We start from the raw sequence: 18,517 nt of genomic DNA, 5'->3' as shown, positions 1-18,517 counted from the left end.
TGCATATAGGGGCTTTTCATATAGAATTTTAAATTCAATAATAAATTCTATTCAAAAGAAAATGTACTGTACCTTTTTTTACCTTCTCCCATTTCCCTAACCCCTAACTCACCACTTGCCATATTCCATAAAACTTCCTACAAATATTTTGATTAATTACACATTGTAGTCAAATACAACATGAGAGGCCAGAGAGAGATGCCTTCCTTAACAAATCTGCGTCTCTCTATGAGAAACATTGCTATACTTCACCTGCTTATAAGTTCAAAACTTGTTACAGGTAAGGACACCCAGGACATCTTTATTGATCTAAACACCAGTCTGCTCTGCTCCCCTTGTGCGTGAGAGGATCATGAGACAAATTCTTTTAACTGTCTCCCAGGATCAATATCAGAACGATACAAAACTTGAAGGTTAAAGAAAGATCTGCATATACCGTGTATTACCTGCATACAATGCTTTACTTGCATGCAGTGATTTACTAGACAACTTTGGGATGTGGTGTGAGAAAGCCTGATTTCTCTGTTTTTGTTTTTTTGTTTTTTTGCTTTTGTTTTTGTTTTGAGTAGAAATGAATATAAAACAAAGTAGGTTATATATGAAAGTATCGATACTAAACTCTCACTGTACCTTACTGATGTGGTTTCAGTCTTCACCAGCACACAGCAATTCTGGATTGTCCAACAGCCAGGCTAAGCCCATGAATACAGCAACAAGAAAATTAATTAATTTTAAACAAAAGTGTTGATATTTTTAAAAGTAGCAATAATCTTGGAGAAATCAGTACTACAAAGGGAACTCTTTACATATATTTTGTGGTTTAGGATTTTTATATTTTGAATTCAATATTTAGGTGTAGGCAATAGGAAAAGTTGGGCACAGCAGTAAATTCAGTATTGAAGTTCTCATCATTTCATAGCTGTGCAAAATATTTTAAAATTTTCACATGGGACATTTTCCGATGCAATGTAAACTCAACAAAAGATTGTTAGTACTTTTCCATGACCTCCATTTTGGAATCAGAGTTTTCTTCAGATTAATTCCCTCTAAGAATGTCTCCTGAGGTACTTTCTACCCCAACACATCCATTCAAAATCCAAGTACTGTTTCCGGTGTTTGATTACAGCTCCAGAAAATCCCAGGACATCAACTATAAACCAACTAAAACATTGATGGAGATATGAGTTAGCATCACTCAACTCTAGCTCAGCTTCACAAATAATATGGGTTTGAGTTATCAACCAGTTTTCTTAGTAGTTTTCTTTACTGATCTCTTCTGATCACACCATACTGTGGGTTTGAAGTCTATGAGTGAAGAAGGGAAAGGAAAGAAGATTAAATGCGAAAAGGTTCAAATTGCAATGCAGTGCTGAGACTTCCAGATCAATGGAGAGTTCCCAAGCAAAAGTTGCCCATTAAAGGGTCATACAAGAAAAGTCTAGATATAACACCACTGCTATGCCCAGTCATCATCTTAGAGAAGCCCAGAAAAAGCACAGTTTGGGATAAGTGCCAGGGTGGATTTGAAGCCATGGCTGCTATAGACTATCAATCAACTATGCTTTCACAGCAACTTATCTTAAAGGGAATTCTAAAAGACACAACTCCATGGTCATAGAGTTTACCCTTTGCCCTGGGAAGATCTAATTTGCTATTTCTATTGGGCAAGGACCTTCTCCAATACATGGTTCTCAGCTCCTGAACGGAAACTTAGATGAGGAAGGGCAGTGAGACAAACTACAACCCTCTGCTGTAGTTGGTCTAAGGGCCACAGCTAGTACTCATTCTTCCTCTCCTTTACTATCAATTCTAAAATTCCTTCACCTTCAGCCATCAACTTAGCAGGTTTTAGTGGTCATTCTGGTACACTTATATAAACCTTCAATCCTCAGAGGACTGAGCCCTTGATCTGTTTATTTATAATTACAACAGGGCAAGTGAGTACCAAAAAGTACCCTCTTGTATCATGTGGATTCTACATATATAGTCATGCAATGCTTAATGATGGGGACACATTCTGAGAAATGTGTTATTAGGCAATTTCTTTGTTATATGAATATCATAGAATGTATTCACACAAACCTAGAGGTATAAGCTACTACACACCTGGGCTATATGGTATAGCCTATTGGTCCTAGGCTAAACCTGTATAGCATGTTACTCTACTGAATGCTGCAGGCAATTGTAATACAGTGGTTTTGTATATGTAAAATATGTGAACATAAAAAAAGTATAGTAACAATATGATATAAAAGATTTTTTTTTAAGTGTACCTGTATAGGGCACTTACCGTTTATATGATACTTACCCAGCTTGCAGGAGTGAGAATTGCTCTGGATGACTCTGTGAGGGAGTGGTGAGTGAAGGTGAAGGCCTAGGACATTACTATACACTACTGTAGGCTTTACGAACACTATAGACTTAGGCTACACTAAATTTATTTAAAAAGTTTTCTTTTTCAATAATAAATTAACCTTAACTTACTGTAATGTTTTGACTTTATAAACATTTAAATTTGTTTTTAATTTTTTGACTTTTTAATAACCCTTAGTGTAAAACACAAACGTATTATAAAGCTGTACAAAACTATTTTATTTCCTTATATCCTTATTCTCTAAGTATTTTTTCTATTTTTGAATTTTTTATTTTACTTTTGAAATTTTTGTTAAAAATAACACACAAACACACACATTAGCCTAGGTATACACATGTTCAGGATCAATAATAGTACTATCTTCCACCTCCACATCTTTTCCATCTTCAAGGTGCAATAACACACATGGAACTGTCATCTCATGATAACAATATCTTCTTGTCGAATATCTCCTGAAGGACCTTCCTGAGGCTATTTTACAGTTAAGTTTTTAAATATAAGTAGAAAAAGTACACCCTAAAATAATGTTAAAAATATAGTATAATACACAAATCAGTAAAATAGTCATTTAATATCATTGTCAAGTATTATGAACTGTATACGTAATTGTATCTGCTAGGCTTTTTACAATTGGGAATGCAGCATATTTGTTAATACTAGCATCACTCATGAAACATAATGCCTTACAACATCTATGATGTCACTAAGTAATAGGAATTTTTCAGCTCCATTATAGGCTTGTGAGACTACTCTAATATATGTGGTCCATCATTCACTGAAGTGTCACTCTATGGTATATGCCTGTGCTTGTGTCTGCCCTCATTGTGTAAAAGCAGCCCTCCTTATCTTGCTGATCAGGGTTAATTATGCCTGGCAAGGTGGTGACTCCTCATCTTCTGATCTCTGGATGCGAAAAGTCCAAAGAGTTCTGGAAGCTGCTATAGCTTGTAGATTAATGAGATCCTTCTTGTGTCCTCTGGCAAGAATATGCCCTGTTTGAGGACCAGGAACTCTAATTCTAAAAAGTCCAGAATTGCAGGAATGGAAAACATGAAGTCCCCAAGTAGGTCATTGGAAGTAGTTGTTATAGGGGCCACTGCTGCTTCTATCTCTTAAATCCTAGACCCATTGTTCTTCCTAGCAGTGACACAGCACCATCTAGACATGCTCATAATGGGTAATCTGATCTAATACATGTGCTGCATCATGAAAAACTACACCACATCCTTAAAGAACATTGCCTCTGGCTGTGTCTTCAGTAGTCTGCACCAAGACTGTAAAAGACCTACTGCTTCTGAATTACATAGTATGTGACATGGCCAATGGATCTTTTTGCCCTGGGCCCACTCCTGTACCTCTTTTGCTATGTTGATGTTCAGTTAAATGCTATACTGTGTGAGATTTTTGTCCCTCTGTATTAGAATAGTGGTACATGGTAAGGCTGTACAGGCAGGAAAGGCAACCCTATGCTGAAAATAGCCTTCTATCATTTTAAGAATGAACTGCTCGCCCTTCCTGTAGGATAAAATGGGCTCAATGCAGTTGACTTGCTACCAAGTGGCTGGTTAGTCACCTCAAAAAATATTGACATTTTCGAGACTCAGTATTGGTCTCTGTTGGACATTCAGGGTCAGCAGCTAGATCAACCTTGGTTAGTAGGATGTCATACTGTTGGGCTCATGTGTACTTTCATCTCTACTACCATAGCGACTCAATTCATTTATCCATTGAGGCAGTTTCAGTGTGACCAGTGACCAAGGCTATGTCAATTAGATGGCTTGTTTTGTTTACCTGGTTGTTCTGTGTCTTTTCTGTGGTTATCTTTTTGTATTGTTTTGTAATTTGTTTCTGTTTTTGTTTTGGTGGGGAGTTGTTCATGTTTGTACAAAAAAATTCCCAGTCATGTCTACTTCCGTGTATCTATTCACATGTTTATACCTCTTCTTCCTTGTCCAATTTTCAAATCCTTTTCCTTCTGTGTCAACCTTGAACATCTGGCAAGGCCACTGGCCATTGCCTCACCATTATAGGGCATTTATTTTTTCACACAAAGTAGATAATCAAATGTACCACTTATCTCCCACTCTGTAATAAAGAGGCTGATACCATTTTTGATGTTCTACTGCTGACATCCTTTAAGTATCACCACTCCCACTTCCCCTTTCACCTCACACCTGGGCAGGCTGAAGAACAAATCCAAATGGTGCTTCCCTTGTGCTGGTGGGAAGTTCAAACCATGTAAGACCTGGTCTACATGCAAGAATCCTTGTTGCAGTCCCTGCTTTCTCAATCCATTTTCAGACCTGCTTGGAAGTTTTTCCTGCTCTCCCTAGAAAGCTTCATTATTTGAATAATAAAAATTTCACACACTTTCCATGTGTATTACTTCACCAGTTTCTACATTCAAACCTAATTCTGAATCAGGTCTACATTTCACTTTGGTGGGGTAATCACAAGACACCCATTGAGAAGATGCTTCCTTTCCACTGTCTGTCTAAGCGACCCATGATTGTGGCAGGACAGAAACTGCCAATCACTTGGCTTGCACCCTGATACCAAGCTATCCCATCCATAGACTAAACTTAGACTTTTTTTGTCCTTTTTCTATTGATCAAACATGTCCTCCATATGGCCTTACATATGAGCTCAAGAAAGGTATTGGTGCAACAGTAATGGGTGTCATGTGAATTGAGACAAATTGTTCATGCAACTTACTTGTACCTTCTGCTCCTGCTTGGGCTTGATCTCAGATGTACCATTTCCAATTCACGGTGAATTTCTGTTCGACCTGTCTGACGGTAAGCTTGGTAGGTCCAAAAGAAACCAGCAGTGTGATATGCGTGGTCACTTGGTGCCTCGTATTTAACCAACTGATCTATACCAAGGACAAATAATATATCAGAAAATATTTTCCAAAAAGTGTGTATTTATTTACTGCTGATGGTATAGCCTTGCTCCCGAATCCCAAGGGCTTGCTTTGGGATTCTTGCACTGCAGCTTGCCATAATCCTCAAATTGTATCTTTCCCCATTGCAGATACTTGCAACACCATAGGTCTACAGGATTGTAATTCCAAGTGACAAAGCAGCTCACACTACAGTCTGGAGTTGCTGAAGAGACCTTTCCTGCTGGCAACCCCTATGTCATTCAGTACATGGGCCAAGCTGTGTAACTAGGTGTGGAATGTGTGGCCTCCAAAATCCACAAAGGCCTACCAGGAGCCATGCTTCCCTTTGGTGGTAGAGATGCAATATGGAGCAATTTGTCTTTTATTTTTAAGGGATACTTGACATGCCCCCAAGATCCCCAAGGATGTCACTGAAGTTGCAGGTCTCCTAATTATTGAAGGGCCTATCTTCCACCCTCTGGAACTTTCCTGTGTTACTGAGGTCTCTCCCTCATGTTTGCCACCTTTTGCCCATTTTGCCCAGTCAGTCTGTTTCGTTGATGTAACAGATCAGTATGGTGTTGGCCAGTGTCCAGATGGTGCGGACCTCCTCAGACTATATTAGGACAGAAAATGAGAGAGTTAACACTGGAGCAAAACTGTAAATGAATATTGCCATCCCGTCTGTGTGAATGTGAACTGTTTCTGACTCTCATTTCTGGTGAGAAAAAAAAATGCATTTGTCAAATCTATTATAGCATAATATCCAATACATTTTTAATCTATTCTACAATGATACCCTATCCAGCACAACAGCTACAATCAGGCCTACAAATTGGTAGATCTTGTGCAAGTCCCTTGTAATTTTGGAGTTCCTATCTAGTTTCTATAGAGGCCAGACCGGCACATTAAAAGGTGTAAATTAGGAACCACTATCCCTATACCTTTAGGCCTTTAATAGTAGCAATAAGTACAGCACCTAGCCCAGGATAGGTATTTTTTACAAACTAGCTTGGATGGAGTGTGTGGGGGTAAGTTTCAGAGGTTTGTACTAAGCCTTCCCCACTATAGTAGCTCTCACCCCATAGACCAGGACTTCATATGGGGATTACTCCAACTGTCAAATATGCCCATTTGTAATAAGGCACTTGGAAACCAAGGAAATGCCTACCAGCTGCATTTGTAACCTCAGTGGATCCATTTGAAGCCAGTCCATGTTCTGGACTCCATTGATTACCTCAGTGGGCTATGATGACGCCTTGGGCCTATGGGTGACAATATCCAACAAGCTTCAAAATGCCTGGCTAGTCATCTTTCTCCAGTTTATACTCACCTAAGTTAATGGCCATAGATCCCTTTGGAGAAAGACTGCAGACATGTACTTGCAGTTGGGTTGCATGTGCATTATCCTGGAAGCCTGATACCTTTCTAGTCAATAAATTCCAGATCTGAAATTTGGCTTAGGTTAGGAACTGGGCATGTAGTTGTAACTTTTTTTGTGAGGTCTCCTACTCCTCTCACCTTATTCTGATTTTGGATGTTAAGCAGTGCCTTCATTGGCTGCACATCTCATTTGCCTCAAAGGATCCCATGCTTTATTAACCAGCTCTACGAGTCCCTAAAGGTTGAACTCTCTTGACTGCCCCTTTGATACTGGTGATTACTGATGGAAATTCCAGTCCCCTAGCTTCTGGCATATAAGTCCTGCCACATGGTCTCTATTACCTAAGGGAACCATCACCACCATGGCTATTAAGCCCAGCTCTATGAATGCCTCTCTGAATTAGTTTCCTGGGGCTTGTATAACAAAGTACCCCAAATTGGGGAGCAGGGTCAGGCTCCCTCTGAAACCTACGGGGAATTCCTTCCTTGGCTCTTTCTAGCTTCTGGTAGTTTGCAGTCATATTGTATTAGGGCCCTTCCTCATGACCTCATTTTCACTTGATCACCTCTATAAACACCCAATTTCCAAATAAGCTCACATTTTGAGGTACTGGGGGTTAGGAATTTAGCATATTTTTGTGGGGTGAGACACACTTCAGCTTATAATACTCTCCCACCATCACCCTTGACCTGCGGGGAGAGCCGCCACTGAATGCAGCTGTATTATGATCACAGAATACACTCTCAAAAATACATTCATGTTGACCATGGTGAATGGTGTGTTCTCTAAGCCTCTCCACAGAATAATCTTCTGTTAGGTATTCTGACCTCACAAAATGTACCCATTCCAGCCTAATCACTTTCCTTAGCCTGTTAATCCTTCCCCTGCTATCTATCAGGAGAAACACAGGCAGGAGTTTGTTCAGCAATAGCCACCTCTTCTTCAGGATTTTACAAGCCACACGTACCCTAGGGTCTTTCCCTAGGGAGTTGAATCCCAAATCCCAAGGGGCTCTAAACTATTGAATTGTTGCTTATCTAGTCTTTCATTTTGAATCTTTTTTATCAAGAACCCTTAGAATCCAACCCTAAGGAGTACTTCTTTGGCTCCTGCTAATACATCCTAGCTAATTCTTAGGCTCTTTGGGGTTTGGTATCTTACCTTTTTAAAAGGCTTGGCATATCCTCAGCCAGGCTATGCTAGGATTTCACCCAGCTACTCAGATTGGCAGTGAGGAGACTATATGGGGGCTGCTCCCAAGAGGGCCAACTGTTACTATATGAGGAAGAATCCTAAGTGTTATGGTTTGCCTGTGTCCCCACCCATATCTCATCTTGGATTGTAGCTCCCATAACCCCCATGTGTCGTGGGAGAGACCAGTGGGAGGTACTTGAATCATGGCAATGGGTTTTTTCCCATGCTATTCTCGTGATAGTGAGTAAATCTCATTAGATCTGGTGGTTTTATAAAGGGCAGTTTTCCTGCACACACACTTGCCTGCCACCATGTAAGCCGTGCCTTTGCTCCTCCTCTACTTTCTGCCATGATGGTGAGGCCTCCCCAGCCATGTGAAACTGTGAGTCCAGTAAATCTCTTTTTCCTTATAAATTACCAAGTTTCCAAAATGTCTTTATAAGCAGCATGAGAACAGACTAATACACTAAGCAAGATCTTTTCTTATGGGAGAAAATTCAGCTTATAGTAGGGAGGAATGGTATGCCTCTGTAAGCTCTGAGATTTAAGGGGGTAGGGAGTTGCACAGTCAGAATCCTTGGAGGACACACATATGCAGAAGTCCTTAAATGTTGTTTTAAGATCCCAGGTTTTCCTAATAAGAATTTATCACAAGAGTCCTGTTGCCTTGGCTGAGCATTTAAACACATCCGGAGTTCTGTAACTCTATTAAGCTACGAAAAAAGTACCTCTGGTTCTAATACTTTAACTGTTTAACCATGTCCCATTATTCTTATGAAAGGAATCAATAATGCTTGGTAATAACTGGCGAGTTCTGCTCCCCTATTAAGAATTTTTCTCCCCTATATCTCTCGAATACATGAATAATCACTTCAGAAAGGGGCCTTCTCTCTCTTAGTACACTTTCCCAAGATCAGCAATGGTGAAATTTTTAGCAGTTTGGCAACCAGCTTGTGCCAAGCGTTAGCCATGCTTCACATTCTACTCAGGGTGAGTGTCCTCATTGCTCTCTGGGTGGTAAGGGAGCCAGTCCCAGCCACAACTTCCAGTAGCACTGGTGTAAGTTCAGGACTCTCAAGAAGCTCTTGATGATAAGAGAAAATCTCTGAAGCTTAAGTAGTAGGGAGCAGAAGAAGGCAAGACTTGTATTCTAGCACAATGCGGGTATAAAGTTTGTGAAAGGAGAATGGGGAGAAAGGAGAACTTGTAGACTGAGAGCAGTTCTGAGAAAGTCTTGGCCAGAGTGATAAGAAGTTCCCCAGCAAAAGCTGCTTATTAGAGTCTAGCACTGGCAAGAATGTCCTGGCTCAAGAACTCCCACTATGCTCATTCTTTCTGCCATGATTGTGTTAGGAGAAAGATGGCCTCAATAGGAAGGACACAGTGGATCTCAAGGTACTACAGGTGGATAAGTCACCCCACGGAAGATTCTCTTGAAGGGAGAGCTTAGTGGCTTACATTCATGCCAGCACACCCTTGAATATTGGGTAAAGCATGAGTCTTTATGATGGAGCCCGAAGTTCACTGAAGTGTCTTAAAATGAATCTTTCTTTGGAATACTTGTTGCTTTGGCTTCATTCAGCTCCCATAATTGCATTAAACTAGATTCACTTCTCTTCCCTGTGTAAATAACATTGATGTTAGACCTTCCAAACTTACCTTGCTCTGAAACTTTCTTCTGCCTCTCAAATCTGACTCCACCTCTCTGTTAAGAAAACAAATTAAACAACAGTGACAAAATATGTTTCGATATGTACCACCCTCCCTGAAATGATGCTATTCCAGGATTCCAGTTTTTCTACCGAGTTTCAAACATCCTTTTGAAGAGTCATCTCTCTAAGTCATGTCTCCTGTGGCCTTTTCTTCTATGTTGGCATGAAAACTAAAAGATACATGCATTTTGGGTGAGGGGCAGCAGAAGAGATACTGTAACATTTGGAAAAATTGGGGTTAATTCCAAATATAAAAATAATGTTGGGTGGGAATTTTCAAATTTTTTTTACTCCGTGTATGTTATCAGTTCAGTTAATTAATACTAACTACCAAATCATACAAGCCTCAAAATCTTTGTAGCTTAATACAATAAAAGTTATGCAACATAGTTTAGCAGAAGGCTATTTTCCATTTAACAATTCAAGGATTGAGGCTTTTCTTTATGTCCCCTTATCATCATACAATTTTCAAATTGGTTGTAGCAGACAAAGAGAGTAGGAGGGACACTAGCTCCTAAATGTCCTGAATAAGAAGTGACACAAAATTTCCACTCACATTTTCATCTGCCAGAACTCACTTCTATGTCCCCAGCCTAACTGCAAAAAGCTGAGGGAATGCAAATGAGCATGGTGACCCATGCTGAGTGTGATTTGTTTTTGCACACCATGCCAATTTTGCACTTTCTTCATCCCACACTCGATGACTGACCCTCTGTATTTTTTTTCTTCTTTTCATAGCCCCTGAAATATCTCCATATGCATGTATTCTCTGCCTTGCCAGGAAAGAAAGAACAAACATTTGTAGAAAGAATGAGATATTTCTAGAGATACCGTTAGTTTAAAATATTCATCTAAGTTTCATAAGTTTCCTGATGTCAGTATCAGTCTGTATGTTTTCAAAGTTTTTGGTGTTTCCTCTTTTTCCAAATGTCTTATTTGAAGGATTATGTACTTGAATCAAAAGGAACAGCACAATAAGGGTGGAAAAAATTAAATGGTTCTCCTTAAAATATATTCTACAATGCTGATAGATATGCAAACAAATGGATGATATAAAAATATATTATTACATTCTCCATGTTGTAAAAGTTGAACATAGATGATAACTCCGGTCTTTTTAATAGAACAAACTTTTTGAATTTGGTTATTTCACAGCAGATTAAAAAATCTATTTTACTGAATGTGTTAGCTCCCTATTGCTGCTTTAACAAATTACTAAAAAGTTAGTGGCCTAAAACAGCACAGATTTATTCTCCTATCTCAGTAGAGGTAAGACATTTAGAATCAGTCTTATGGGGCTAAAATCAGCAGAACTGGTCCTTTCTGGAGGATTCCAGAAGAAAAATCAATTTCCCAACTCTCATAACTTCCAGAGACCACCAGCATTCTTTGGTTTACTGTTTCATCATACCAGTCTCTGCTTGTTTTTACATAGCCTTCTTTGTCCTTAATTCTCCTGCCTCCCACTTATAAGAATTCTTGTGATAATATTGGGAGCACCCAGATAATCAAGGGTAATCCCCCCAATCTCAGCATCCTTAATTTAATCACATCTGCAAAGTTTCTTTTACTGTGTAAGGCAATTATTCACAGGCTTATTCTTATAGACATTACATTCTTATCAATAGCCCATGCTTATCAATCAGCTGGATGAATATAGGGATATAATCTATAGTAATGATATAATAGATTCATCTTCATGAAATGAAATGACTGATGGCAGTAGCAAAATCTTCTTTAACACTAGTCAACTATGAATTTGTTAATGAATACCCATGTAAAAGGTAGTATTGATCACCTAGGAGAGGTAGAGCAAATTTGTATAGAGGTCAAGGAACATTTTGGAAATAAAGAGATCAAGATCTTCACTTCTTCCCTATTGAGGATGAATATTCATTTTTCTCTGATGTACAAAGACCTAGACAACAGAGGTCCACAGGTAGGATAGAGTCTCCAGGGGCACCATATTTGAGGTGGCAACATATTAGAAGCAATAAAAATAACTGACCTTTTAGAGGAAGAATTTAATGTTTAATTTAAATCACAAATACTTCCAGGTATGGTGACAAACTGGATAATCTAGAGGCAAAGGAGTTTTTATAAAATTACATGAACCCAGTAAGGTAAAACTTTGTGAATAGATGTGATTTCTTTCTGGACATTAATCTGATCTTTCCAAACCTAGATCTGTTTTTTCCTTTTTAAATGTCATGCCCCCTAATATTTTCTATGACCTAATTGTTACCATTGTAGCGGTGTTGCTGTAGAACTACTCTGAATTCTTTTTACCAATGTAATGGAATTATAATGGCATAATAATGGACTCCCGATAATTTCTTTTTACTATTGTAATGCTGTCATAATGGCATTGTAAAGGGTTCTCCATAAACATATACTGAAATCATTTTGCCACCATCATGACAGTGAAATGAGTCCCCATAGAGTTTATTTGAAATTGTTTTGCTCTTATAATGGCATTATTAATGCAGTCTCCACAGACTTACAGGGAAATTGTTTGACCATCATAATGTGGTCTTCATAGACTTACAATAAAATTGCTTACCAGTGTAATGTGGTTTCCATTAACTTGCACTAAAATCATTTTCCTACCATAATGGCATTATAATAGGGTATCCATGAACTTGAGCTACCAAAGTTTGGTTCTCTTGATGGCATCATAGCAGCACATTATAAAGACAGTTAAAGTAATGTTGATGCTTTGTTGTGTCATAAGCAAATACTATAAGTAATGCACATCTACTTTTCACACTTAAGGATCATGTGGTTTCTCCTTTAAAAGTAATGTACTGACCACAGCATACTTTATAAACCAACAACAATCACTTCTCAAATAACTAGATGAGAGAGCCCTAGATTCTGAGTGCAGAAAATCTCAACTCATGCACACTCTAAATGAATTCTAATGGTTTTATTAATCTGACTATTTTTCTCCTCTAAAAAAAAGTGTGATACATTTTTTTCTCCAGTTCCTTCAAAAAACAGAAACATTGTTTTTATAAATACTTTTTCGTTCTACAATTTATGATGTTTTCTGAGATTGGTATAAAGTACAAATCAACACTTTCTAGTTCTTAATATGAGCATGTGAAGTGTATGATATTTATATAGAGTTTTTATAACCTTTGTCCTTTTTATTTAAGAGACAATACAGAGAACTCACTGGGAATGAATGGATATACTATAAAGGCAGATTAAAAGCATATAATAAATAGAGTGGATTAAATATTTACTGGATGAACAGGCCTCATGTTAGGTGCATTAGTAGGAGATGCAGGCAGGATGAAGGGTGTGATGTTGAGGGAATTTTATTTTTTCATAGGATGTGATTAGGTTACCAGTAATGTAACTTTGCAAACAGCTTTTGGGAATTATTTACTAGCTGGGAAAATTTTAATCAATCCTTCTCTGAATTAGCAACAGCTTCGTGAATATATGTATGATTTTAAGGAAGCACAACTTGTTCTGCTTATATTATTAAAAATTTATTTATGTTGCTTTTAATACTCTATTGTCCATTCCATCTGATTTCCTTTAGATACACCCATGAGTTCTCATATAAGAAAGCAAACCTATACAATTAGGTATGGGGATATGACACATAATTTAGATAAAACTATTTAAGAAAAAAAGCAAGAGTCTGTATTGTATGAGTCACTAGCCACTTCTTTATCTTGGTGTAAAGGGAAAATTGCCTTGGAGGAGTTTCTTTTTTGATTCTAGAATGTCTTTCTAAGGTCTCCTTTTCTATTATAAATATGAAGCAAGTATGGATCAATTGCCCTGGAAGGGTATACACGATTTCCTTTTTGGGTAAAAATTGTCCTTCTGAATGCCTGCTTAATAGGTAGTGTTTATCACTGGGAAGAAGGTGGAAACATTTGTACAACGGTCAAGGAACCTTTTGAGAAGAGAGCAAGAACTTCACCATGTTCCTTTCGAGGTTTAATAGAAGCTCATCATTTTTAACAGATTTTGATGGTTAGACAGCAGTGGTCCACAGGTAGGAGAGATTTCCCAGAGGCATCTCAGTAGGAGCAAACAACTTAGAGTGCCTGAAGTGGTGACTGATTTCTGTGCCAAAACTTACATGGCCTTGGGTTGGAGAGCAAAGGCAGTCGGGAGTTTTTCTCAAGCTACTAGCCACTCCCAATACTGGGTGTGCTTTCAGACAATGAGCATTGTTTAATAGTAATAAAATAATAATATTGTGTCAAGGATTTTTCTGTGTACCTTACACAGATCATCTCGAAACAACTATGAAGTAGGCATTTTAAGATATACATTTTACCATAGGAAAACTGAGAGGATAAATGACTTGACCAAGGTCACACAGCCGTTAAGTAGCTGAGGCATAAATTACCTGATGCAGTTTGACTCTGCTGTCTATCTATGTAGGCACTACAACATTGTGGGAGCCCAAGCTTGAGGCCCCTTTTTCCTACCATACTGACACAGTGGTGTTTTACTCCCAGGGCAGAGATTCAGTAAGGTAGGAGTGATTTGAGAACTGGCCCTTAATATCATAGTGGTATAAGGAAAAATTTTGGAAATAAACTTCCTGCCCTTTAGATCCTGAGAAAGTATTGCCAGGATGGTAGTTGCATCATCAGAGCAGCAGATGAATTTCATATCCCAATGTGTGTGTCCACTGGAATTCTACAATGACAAATGTGGCTGAGAACAGTGATTGCAACAGAAATTGGGGAACTTCCTTCTATTAAATTGATCAGATTTTCTAATTATTTCCCCAAAGTGTGAAACAGAACTGGCCCCTTAGGATGATAAAGTCTCCAGAGTTCTGGAAATATTCAGGGAGTTCGAAGAGTCCCAAGAGAGATGCTTGAGCTCCTGCTGATGGGCATGGGAGGGCTCTAGAGATTAATTTTGGTACTAAAAATAGAAATGACCTCATTTATATTACAAGCTCATGAAACAGGTCATTTTACATATTCTGCAAAGACCTCTGGATTAACATATACCAGCCAGATTTCAGAAAAGAAAAAATGTAATCAATGATTTTCTCAGAATTATTTAATGAAAGCCACTGGCTTTTACTGTCAAGCTTAGGTTACAAATTTATGACTAAAATAGAAAACAAATCACATTGGTCAGAGGTCGGTAACAAAATAACAACAGGATAAAGTTAAGAAAATAACTGAGTCCAAATTATAATATGGCTACCACATAACTGATATTTAAAATGGCAAAAACAAACATTTATGATCCTTAACGTTCTATCATTTACTTTTGTAAAAAGATTAACATCAACACTAAGGATATCATCATTCCTTGACTCAACAAGAGATTTATAGATTGGTGTAAAGAACTCTCAGACTCTCAGAGTGGGGATCAGACAAGGGAAGTAACAGTACCTACCTCATAGATTTGTTGTAAGAATTAAAAGAGATAATTCACTTATAGAATTTAGCATGCTGCTTGAAACTTGATAAGCATCACACAGATACTGTCTCTTATAGTTTTTATTGTTGTGTTCTTGTTGCTATTTGTTAATAAACCACATGGCATTAGACAAATCACTTTATTTCCCTGTATCATAAGTGTCCTATCTACAAAAGGAGCAAATCAAATTAGAGGACTTCCAGACCATTCTTAATTCAAGCTGTTTGAATATTTGAACATATAAATATACACTGGAGGAATTCTGATGGCAACATTTTCTGAAAATTTTCATAAGATAAACTCAATATTATTTAAGCACAGATAGTAGAACTATTGTAAAAAATGTTTAAAAATACAACTTTGAGTGGTTTAGACCTTTTGCTAGACAGGCAATAGGAGTGACTTGTTGGATAGCAGTCAAAGATAAGGACTCAGAGAGTAAAGATCATCATGCACCTTCAAAAGAAAAAAAGTTGGTGGCTAAATGGCAAGAATTACTGGCAAACACTGGCTAATCATGGAACAGGTTTGTCAGTAACCTCTGCAAGACTCTGGAATAGCAACATTATCAGCAGAATCCTCTTCAAATAAAAATATTTTTTATGGTTAGTAAAGCAAATTATATCATGAGCTTTGGGATATCAGAACCCTTCAAGAGGAAGACTTCTGATTTATTTATTATTTATTTATTTTTGAGACCAGGTCTCATTCTGTTGCCTTGGCTTAAGTGCTGTGTTCTGATCTTGGCTCACTATATCCTTCACCTCCCAGGCTCAAGAGATCCTCCCACTTCAGCCTCCCGAGTAGTTGGGACCGCAGGTGCATAACACCACACCATACTAATTTAAAAAAAAACATGTTAGTAGAGATGGGGATCTCCCTGTGTTGCGCAGACTGGTCTCAAACTCCTGGGCTCTAAGCAATTCTTCCGCCTCAGTCTTCCAAAGTGCTAGGATGGAGATATTTTGATATGAAAAGGAAATAGATTTTGGTCAGTCAACACGATATACTGGGATTGTTGGCCAAAGAGCTGTATCAAAGTGCTATAGAAAAGTAAAAGTTAAGTTTGGTCAGATCAGATATTGAGATAAATATTAAGTAAGTAGAATTCAATAGAAATGGAAAACTAGGGTTAATCTTATTCATAAAATAGGGGGAACATGAGATACACTAAGGTATAGCCACAGTTCTTGGCCTTGACAACTGCCAAACTTTCTTACTTACATGGTTTATATTTTCTTATTTTGGTATAACTGCATTATTCCAACAGGCAGATCAAGCCTTTGGAAAAAGTGGGGTGAGAAAAATTGTGTTTGGCTTTTTAACCAAATTGAAATCTTATGCTTAGGTCTAAAAGATAGGATCATGATCTAAGATCATGTTCCTAGGCCTGTGGACATGTTCTTCTCTATGTAGAGGTGCCTAAGAAAATTATGAGACATGGTGGGAGGATGTGACAGCATTAGTGACAGAAAGTTTCCAGTCCCAACCCCTAAGTCCATAGAGTTGCTATGTGTCCTAAAGTTTTTCCTTTAAAAAATTTTTTTGAGCTATCTCAGTTTTTACTCATAATAAAGAATAACAAAGAATATATTGACTAACAATATATCACCTGCCCACAACTGCCTTCTCTCTAAATTCCTTTAGTCATCTGATCTTTTCCTTAATCAGCTCTTCTTAGTCATCTCAACTATTATTACTCATTTCAAGATTTATGCCTTCTGAACAGAAAAATTATGGGATATTTTAAGGAATGATTTTTATAGCCCTTCAATGGGTTATCACAACTCTAGTTTTAGTAGAATGGGCAGTTTTGCTGCTGCAGCATAAATAAATAACTTACCATTTAATATGTCATTACTTCATCCTAATTGTTCAAACACTGTGCTTTGATTGAAAAGATTACTGTATCCTTACTGTTAAATAAGAATACAAACAATTCATATTATTCTGTTTTGTTCAGAATAAATTCCCATATGTATACTTTTAACTGAGGAATAAACATATATAGTGATGGATAGAAAGTAAGTCTGAAGTGTACAGCTCAGTTGACACCCATGGTGTGTGTGTGTGAAGGGGAAGAGGGGATGCATGGGTGGGTGGGTAGTGGTTAAATGGATACACACACACATACACAGTATACACATATCACACATAGACAGATATCCATCATTATATCTGTGACAGTTATCCAAATTGTTATAAAAAGCCATAATTTGATTTTTTCATGGCCATGTAAGATTCTATGGCATGAAGATAACAAAAAGTATTGCTCCAGTGTACTGTTAATGGAAATTTGGACTGCTATAAGCATTCATGCTCAAATCTTCATGTAAATGCATGCTTTCATTTCTCTTAAGTCTATGGCTTGGAATAGAATTCCTAGGTGATACAGCATTATATGTTTAGCTTTAGCAGATACTGACAAATAGTTTTATAATGTAATTGAAGTAATTTATATTCCCACCAGTGTAGAATTCCAGTTGCTGCAAATTCTTCCCAATGCTAAGTATCATGAATATTTTTTTATTTTCATCATTGTTGTATATTCTTCTTATGTATATTTTGTGTGCATTTCTATGATTTACAATATTGAATTCCAAAATCTATAATTGAAATTGTTTATTTCTATAATTTACTAGCTTCTTTAGGAAACATGGTACAATTATTTACAAAACGGGACTAAAGTTTTCCAACATTAAATTGGTGGGACTTAAGAACTAGGTTTAATTCTATCTGTGCTTACAACTAGTAGTGTGATCTCAGGCAATTCATTTTTCTTGTCTGGCTCTTGCACTCCTCACCTGTAAATTAAGGGTTTGGTTGTCAGGTTGATTATATTTCTAACATATATGACTTAATACATATTTAGTTATCCACCTTAGTCTGAAATTCTGGTCAAAAAGGGTCCCTGTCTCTGGTCACTGGGGAGCAAGACTCATGTAGACAAAAATAAACAATTATTCTAGGTCATTTTAAATCTAGATTTATAATTTCTTTGGATTTGCCTAGATTTTTAATCCTATTTCTTAGTAGAAGTTGGAAGGGTCTACTGATCTGAGTTACTATTCATTTTTGCAGGATTGTTTCTTATCAGAATCCCCAAAAAACTCCTTCTGGGTCCTCTTGGCAGAGGGACTTTGCTCCAGGGCTACCAGCTTTCTCTCATTTGTGCTGACACAGCTCTCCTGTCAGATCTAAATCTTAAAAAGGGCTATGCCCTTACCAAAATAAATGGCTTCCCATCTGCTTCAGGGAAATTCCATAGCTCAGAAGTGTGCACATCATGTAGTTAGAGTAGCAAAATAATTTCTTTCTACATGTAGTTAGAGGAATTTTAATCAAATTACTGTAAGAATTTTCGCTCTTATTTGTGTTTGAACTAGAGCTACAAAAAAGAACACCATTTTCCACCTTTTATCCAAACCCAAATAAAGGGTGACGGATGGCCTAAGCCGTTCATATTTTTTCTGCTAAGATTTATTTAAATTTATTTAATTCTACATGAATATGATTCTGTTGGAGACCACACTTTTTAGTGTCAA

At 37.5% G+C, this 18,517-nt stretch overlaps 1 long non-coding RNA gene across 7 annotated transcripts in view; it reads right to left on the bottom strand.

The window, feature by feature from the left end:
- Positions 1–18,517, bottom strand: part of LOC134758564 (uncharacterized) — a 281,470-nt gene that overhangs the window by 70,834 nt on the left and 192,119 nt on the right. For 6 of the 7 annotated variants that reach the window (XR_010133896.1, XR_010133899.1, XR_010133895.1 and 3 more), the window contains exons 3-4: positions 9,499–9,544; positions 631–5,249 (exon numbers count right to left, since the gene is read on the bottom strand). This is a non-coding gene — a long non-coding RNA (uncharacterized lncRNA). The remainder of the gene's footprint in view (positions 1–630; positions 5,250–9,498; positions 9,545–18,517) is intronic. The other variant, XR_010133893.1, reaches the window with a different exon arrangement.

This window comes from Gorilla gorilla, chromosome 4 (assembly GCF_029281585.2).
Source record: "Gorilla gorilla gorilla isolate KB3781 chromosome 4, NHGRI_mGorGor1-v2.1_pri, whole genome shotgun sequence".
In the NCBI taxonomy this organism is placed as follows: Eukaryota; Metazoa; Chordata; class Mammalia; order Primates; family Hominidae; genus Gorilla; species Gorilla gorilla.
This window is presented reverse-complemented; position numbering and strand designations above follow the sequence as displayed.